The 7,292-nt window shown below is 37.1% G+C and overlaps 1 long non-coding RNA gene across 1 annotated transcript; it reads left to right on the plus strand.

Moving 5' to 3' along the window:
* Positions 1-4,733: 4,733 nt before the first annotated feature.
* On the plus strand, positions 4,734-6,458 carry LOC121431440. Its single transcript, XR_005972123.1, has 2 exons — positions 4,734-4,775; positions 6,291-6,458. It is a non-coding gene; the product is annotated as an uncharacterized LOC121431440 (long non-coding RNA).
* Positions 6,459-7,292: the final 834 nt, after the last annotated feature.

Below are 7,292 nucleotides of genomic sequence, written 5' to 3' on the forward strand. Positions count from 1 at the left end.
ATCTATAGGCTATGTGGTGCTCGACTAGCCTGGAGCAGTGGAGGCGTCTGAAACTGAAAGTCATGATTTCATTTAGGCAGAGGATACAGCCACACGCGTGTGTCTTTACCATCCAGCCACACGCGTGTGGTTATATCCAGAACACCAGTATCTGTGGATACCGCCACACGCCGCCAGTAATAACAGTAAAACACGTATGTAGGTCTGACCAACATGTTAATGTTTGGACCTCATTGGTACTAGGAGTGGTCTGACCGTCTATATCACGATCAAAATAACCTCATTTCTTCATTAAATTCTTACATTCTAAACCCCTTTGATATCCTGAGATCGTTTCAATTTCATTCTCACCGTCTTCTCTCCTTGCTTTTCTTGTCTTGTTACAAACGGTTGTCTGTTTAACAGCAAATTCTCTTTTTCTACTTGTGTCGATTCTGGCTTCCTTCGCGGTGGCGCTGGCAGACCCATACAGTACAGCGTTAGCGCAGCGCAGTAGTAGACATATAAGCATGCACGAATCCCAAGTTTCGTACGTACGCACGTACGCGCACATAGCCTAGAGTCAGTAGAGAATCGACATGCACGAGTAGAAAAAGTGTGGAAATTTGCTATTTAACAGGCGGCCTTTTGTAACGACAAGAAAAGCAAGGAAAGAAGACGGTGAGAATGAAATTGAAACGATTTAAAGAAATCAGAGTGGTTTAGAATGTAAGAATTTAATGAAGAAATGAGGTTATTTTGATCGTGATATAGAGGGTCAGACCTACATACGCGTTTTACTGTTATTACTGGCGGCGTGTGGCGGTATCCACACCACAGATAGGTGTTCTGGATATAACCACACGCGTGTGGCTGGATGGTAAAGACACACGCGTGTGGCTGTATACACTGCCTTTAATTTAACCCAGCCCAGGGAACTCCCGCCCGCGTAGCGGGCGGGAGTTTCCTGGCCTGGGTTACTATGAATTTAGCTCTACATAGTACTCTACGTAGTCGTAGGGTTACTCCCCACTGACGCCTGGGATCACGAGCTATATTCACCCACGTACTGGTACAAAACCTGAAACTTTCGCCCCCGAGATTTCTACTTTCCCTCTAAATCTAGCCCTAAAACATGTAGGCCTACCTGTCATGGGGTTCAACTTATTTTCCAAGTGAAGTAGATTACCGGGTGTAACATTTCTGCGATATTGATTTCATTTTTAAAGAAGAATTCATAAAAAACGAATCGCGCGATTTGCGTGCTGTCGCCAAGCGAAAGACAACGAAATCAAGATGGCGACATAAACACGGCCGTAAGCTCTTTCCATCTTTTCTACTAGCCAGGAGGCTTCTAAAGAGTAAAAAATCATTTACTAATACTATACTAACGTAGTCTTGAGGAAGCAATGATGATGATTTTTTTTAGCGAAGCCAGCTGGAGATCATGATATGCTCTGAAAAGTTAAGCATAAACAGCACTCCCAGAAGCACGTTTACGATCGGCGTTTTGAATCGACGTTTGAAATCGCTGATTCTGTCCTCGCAATGGAAGCATAAACACACCATAAGATACGTTAGTATTAATTAGTCTTGAGGACGCAATGATGATGATTTTTTTTAGATATGTCATATACTTCTTCATCATTGACGTCTTGACACTCTCTCCATAGTGTCTTAAGCGAAGGACCAAAACAAAGATGGATTTCCCTAGAAAATCCATCTTTTTAAACCAAAATCACAAGAATTCTATTCATTCTTACACCTTCCTACGCCTAATGCGTAGGGAGGTGTTGAATATTATTATATAAAAATATAAAATTTAGAGATAGAAATTAGAGATGAAAATTCTTATTCAACAAATCTTAAAATTTATTTCGTGATCATAAATAATTTATATATATTAATATGAATTATTTATAATGAAAATATAAATTTTAATGGGTTAGTTAATGATTTGTTAAATAAGAATTTTCATCTCTAAATTGTTAAGACGGGATTGCTTTCCGGAAGTACGTCATACATAAACGGTTCAAGGGTCGACGCTATTGTATTTCCATTGTTTACATGTGGAACGGGGGGTCTACGCGGCATCAGTTAGGTAAGAAATCTTCATTTTTTTATATTTTTTATAATAATATTTAAAACCTTCCTACGCATTAGGCGTAGGAAGATGTAAGAATGAATAGAATTCTTGTGATTTTGGTTTAAAAAGATGGATTTTCTAGGGAAATCCATCTTTGTTTTGGTCCTTCGCTTAAGACACTATGGAGAGAGTGTCAAGACGTCAATGATGAAGAAGTATATGACATATCTAAAAAAAATCATCATCATTGCGTCCTCAAGACTAATACTAACGTATCTTATGGTGTGTTTATGCTTCCATTGCGAGGACAGAATCAGCGATTTCAAACGTCGATTCAAAACGCCGATCGTAAACGTGCTTCTGGGAGTGCTGTTTATGCTTAACTTTTCAGAGCATATCATGATCTCCAGCTGGCTTCGCATCGTAAAGCGAGGTCAAATTGGGCGCGCCTTTTTTCAAAAGTTTTTTTTTCCGATTGTTGTTTTTACGTAGAGATAACAAGGAGCAATACGACTGTATTTGCCCGCGGATTTTCATCTCACCGGAAGCATGTACCAAATGACGTCATTTAAACACGTTTATGATCGTGGTTCTGTTTATACTTCCCCAGAAAGCCTGATTCTGGTCAAACAACGTTTACAAACGCACCTTTTTGTGAGTTTACGATCGGCGTTTTGAAACAGCGTTTAAATGAAAGTAAGCATGGACGCAACCGTGTTTTGGACTAATCACGTTTGGAAACGCTGATTCTGGCCTGAAAAGTGGAAGCATAAACACGGCCTTACTCTCACCTAGCCAGGCGGCTTCTAGTTCTAGAGAGTAAAAATCAGTTACTAACGTAAGGTTACTCTCATCCGAAGCCAGGTCTTCCTTCTCATTGACCCACACGACGGAAGCCAAACCACCTGAAACTTTCACCCCCAAGATTTCTACTTTCCTTAATAGAAAAGATCTAGGCCTAAATCATGTAGGTACATTGAAAAAACTTCATTTCCGACATTTCTACGCTCTCGTTATTTTTGAACAAGAATTCATCAAAAAAAATGAGAGAAATATTGTGAAAAGACGGAAGAGACTTGCCCGATGTTTACGCCGCCATCTTACTTCCTATTGTTCTTCGCCAACGTTACCCGACGCACGCGTCTATGAGAAGGAAGACCTGGCTTCGTATGAGAGTAACCTTACGTTAGTAAATGATTTTTACTCTCTAGAAGCCGCCTGGCTACTCTCACCCACGTTACGCGACTCAAGCGTCCGTATCGTGGGTGAAGAACAATAGAAAACAAGATGGTGGTGTAAACATCGGGCAAGTCTCTTTTTTTTCATGACAATTTTTCATTTTTTTAATGAATTCTTGTCTAAAAATAAAATCCATAGCATAGAAATGTCGGAAATGAAGTTGTATCCCAGGTACATGATTTAGGGCTAGATCTTTTAGAGAGAAAGTAGAAATCTCGGGGGCAAAAGTTTCAGGTTTTGGCTGCCTACATGCACATGTATACAATAGAACTAAGAAGCCCTGGCTTCGTATGAGAGTAAGTTACGTTAGTAAATGATTTTTACTCTCTAGAAGCCTCCTGGCTAGACTGGATTAGCATTGCATCGGCTAATTAACAAATTTGGGGACAAATTTAATGATGTGAAAGATTCTTACTAGTTTTTAAATAATAATTATCTTATTTAGATCTACTGAAAAATATGTCTACAACTCAAAATAGTTTGTGTGTACAGAATTCAGATAAAATTATTTACGTCTATAACTTAAAAACTGGTGTCTGAATTCTGATTTGATAACTTGTCTATACTCTGTAGTAATAATTCTAATAATGCTAAAACCCCATTTTTACAATGCATTTCATAAATGGCTCTTTGAAATTACTCTGATTATTTATGTCTGTCCTTAATGTGCCTGTCCCTTACAGAAAAAAAAACTGATGTACTAAAGAAAGAGAAGGAGTTCCTAAACACCGCAACCAGAGTAGATGAGGCTATGGATGAGTCTGATGCCACAGATTAGGACATGGAGGATGAGGCTTCAACCTCAAAAAAAGATGTGAGAAAGAGGGTACGTTGAAACTTTACATTCAACTTAAATTTTTAAGACGTGCATGGATCAGGAAATTTTGAAGCATACTAGCCAGGAAATTTAGTCCAAAGTGATAAGTGTTTACCTGAAGCAGGCCAGACTTTATTCTGTGATTTGCAAAAAAAAAATGACTTATACATAACTTGATATCGCTGCCAGTGGTGATTCAAAAAATTGCTCTTATATTTCTACTTGAAAAAAAAAATTGATGGAATTGGAAAGTATTGGTGGTACTACTTCAATAAAAGAAAATTCATTAGAAAAACTAAAAATAATGATACACTTATGAATTTTGTCTGGATTCCTAGTCTAGATACAGAATTGCATTGGATTTGCACATGACCACGTACCCAGGTGTCGCAAATTTGAACTCAGAAGATATGCGAGACTTAAATGTGAGTGGCGCGGCGCGGTCACCCCAAAAAATCGTAGCTGGATGGTCTTGAAAAATGTTGAGCGGGGGAGGGGGGGCTACATTAAATTTTAATTTTAAAAATTCTAAACATATTCCATATCTGTTCATATTTTATTTCCATTTTTGGTTGCAGGTTGGGAAAGCTGACAGATCTGCTATGGCAGAGCTTCTAAAGAAGAAAAAGACTGAAGACCAGCGGAACCATAAAGGTCAGTTTAAAAGTTTATTATTTACGGCAAGATTCTGTGGCCAATTAAATGAAAAATCATGACCAGAAAACAAAATTCTCATATGTCCAGAAAGAGTATCTTCTCCAGAGCATTGCATTCATGCTTTTGGTGCAAATAGAATTTTACATCACAACAAAGAATACCTCTTAATTATCGAAGGTTAAACATATACCACATAAAAATTGTATCTGAAATTATGATGGAGTAGATGCTCTTTCAGGACATACATCTATATGAGATGAGAGTTATGTTTTCCGGACATGCTTTTTCATTAAATTGGTGATTTTTTTAAATGTTAAAGTTTTTTTCTGACTCTCTTGGTATATCATTGTAGGATATTGGCACTCTAAATGGATGAATTTCCATTGCTAGCCCTGGCATATCAACATTCACAAATAACACTGTGTCTCACACACAGATTTGCGTTATGGTAAATTCTAGTAGAAGGGGCTATGAAATGATGTGTCTGAGGATATATCCACCGCAAAAATAAAAAAATCACTTTCAATTTTTGAAAAAATTGCATTTTGGCCAATTCATATCGTCTGTGATGTCATAAAATCATATTCTAAAAAAATCTCTGTTCTTTAATGATATTTATCAAACCTTCACTGATATATTTCTCAATTTTTTTTTGTTTCTTATTACAACCAATTATTCATCAGGGTGAACTTCCCCTTTGATAGCTTTTACATTTTCTTGTGTATTTTGCCAAGAATGATTGTCTCTGCGTGAATCTACAAATGAATTCAGAATATCACAATTACTGTAAATAGGAAGATGCTCTGTAATTTCTCATATTACCAAGCTTGTCAATAATTTCAAGGCGGAGGGTTAGGGTGAATCTCCCTGAAAGAGAAACTACATGTACTAGAATAGCACAGTCTCTCCAAATGGTAATCTACGGTGAAAATAAGTTTTTGATGTGGAAACAAAAACAAACTAACAGAAAACGGAGGAAAAGGACACCGACTTTGATTTGAATCTACGTAACCATAGAAAACATTTTAATGTTTTAAGTAAGTGATTGATCTTCACAAATGTCTTGTCATTTTACATTTTACAATGATGCTGCCTGTCACCGGTACAATTTCTTCCAGAGCGGCGGACCAAAAAAATTAGAAATTCACAGAGTCAAAGGCTTAGACAATCAACCAGTTTAAGAACTTAATTTCCTTTAAGTCACTTCCTTGTCATTTCATAAGATATTTTCAATCAAGTAGGACTATAGAAATAAGATTACCGAGCCTGAAATCTTGATTTTCTTGCTTTAACTTATCCGCCCCTAATATTATAATCCTGTTTCATGGGTATGCATGGTTTTTTTGTTGTGTTTGTGACTCTTAGATACTCCACTGCAGCTGAGTAACCAACAGTCACAAACAGACGGAACTTGACTTGGCTTTAATTAATATTTATATATGATGTAGAGTCTTTGATAAAAGTTTGAGACTTTGAGCCAGTTTTTGTGTCCTTTCATTTTCTTATATTCAGCACACACAACAAGCATGACAACAATTTCCCTGCACTTCCACTGGCCAAGTACGTGCACGCATGGGCCAGAAGCTGAAAGATGTCCGTGCATCTCGAAGACGTGCAGAAAAGCAGGTTTAAGTGTGATACCTTTTTTTTTGTTTGGAAATAAGCCTTAATATTGCCTCATACGAGTCATTAAAAAACCCATTTTATTCTGATCATGGGTATATATTACACGAAAATGTCTTTCATGTATTATGACATGTCTGCTAATACAGCCAACTCAGGTTTATATAGTGTGTGCTTTCAAAATTTATCATGACATGCCAACTCCTGCTTTATCACCTTGTGATATTCATCAAACTCAGATTGATATATTTTTATATTTATACTATGACAAATCATTTTCTTGCCATGTGCCTTCCGTTTGATACTGTTTCCAAGTTCCAACTAATACAAAGGAATACTTATATGCAGCTATATGGACGCTAGTATATGCACTTCATGCGAGGGATTTGTGGACATTTTTTGACTCTTGTTCATATTTTTCTGATATTTGTATATAGGTGTGAAAAGGCAAAATATATGCAAAGTGTTCTTATTTTTGAAAAATAAATGTTGGTTACTTGTTCCTGTTTCGAAATTTCACAACTCTCTGTGATGGTAGGGATTTGCTTTACTACATGTATAGGCGTTGCTTTTCCGACTACGGCGGCGTCGTCGTCAACATTGAAATCTTAACCAAGGTTAAGTTTTTGAAATGTCATAACTTAGGAGTTAGGAAGTATATGGACCTAGTTCATGAAACTTGGACATAAGTGTAACGAAGTATCACTGATCATCTTGCATGAGTGTCCAGGTTGAATGATCAAGTTCATTTAGGGTCTAACTTTTTTTTATGTCATAACTTTAAAAATATAAGGGCCTATTTTATGAAACTTGTACAAAAGTTAAATTGCTGATAATCTTACATTAGTGTCAGCCTGTCAGGTCACATGATCAAAGTCAAAGGTCACAGCA

The sequence above is a fragment of the Lytechinus variegatus genome, chromosome 17, assembly GCF_018143015.1.
Source record: "Lytechinus variegatus isolate NC3 chromosome 17, Lvar_3.0, whole genome shotgun sequence".
Taxonomy (NCBI): domain Eukaryota; kingdom Metazoa; phylum Echinodermata; class Echinoidea; order Temnopleuroida; family Toxopneustidae; genus Lytechinus; species Lytechinus variegatus.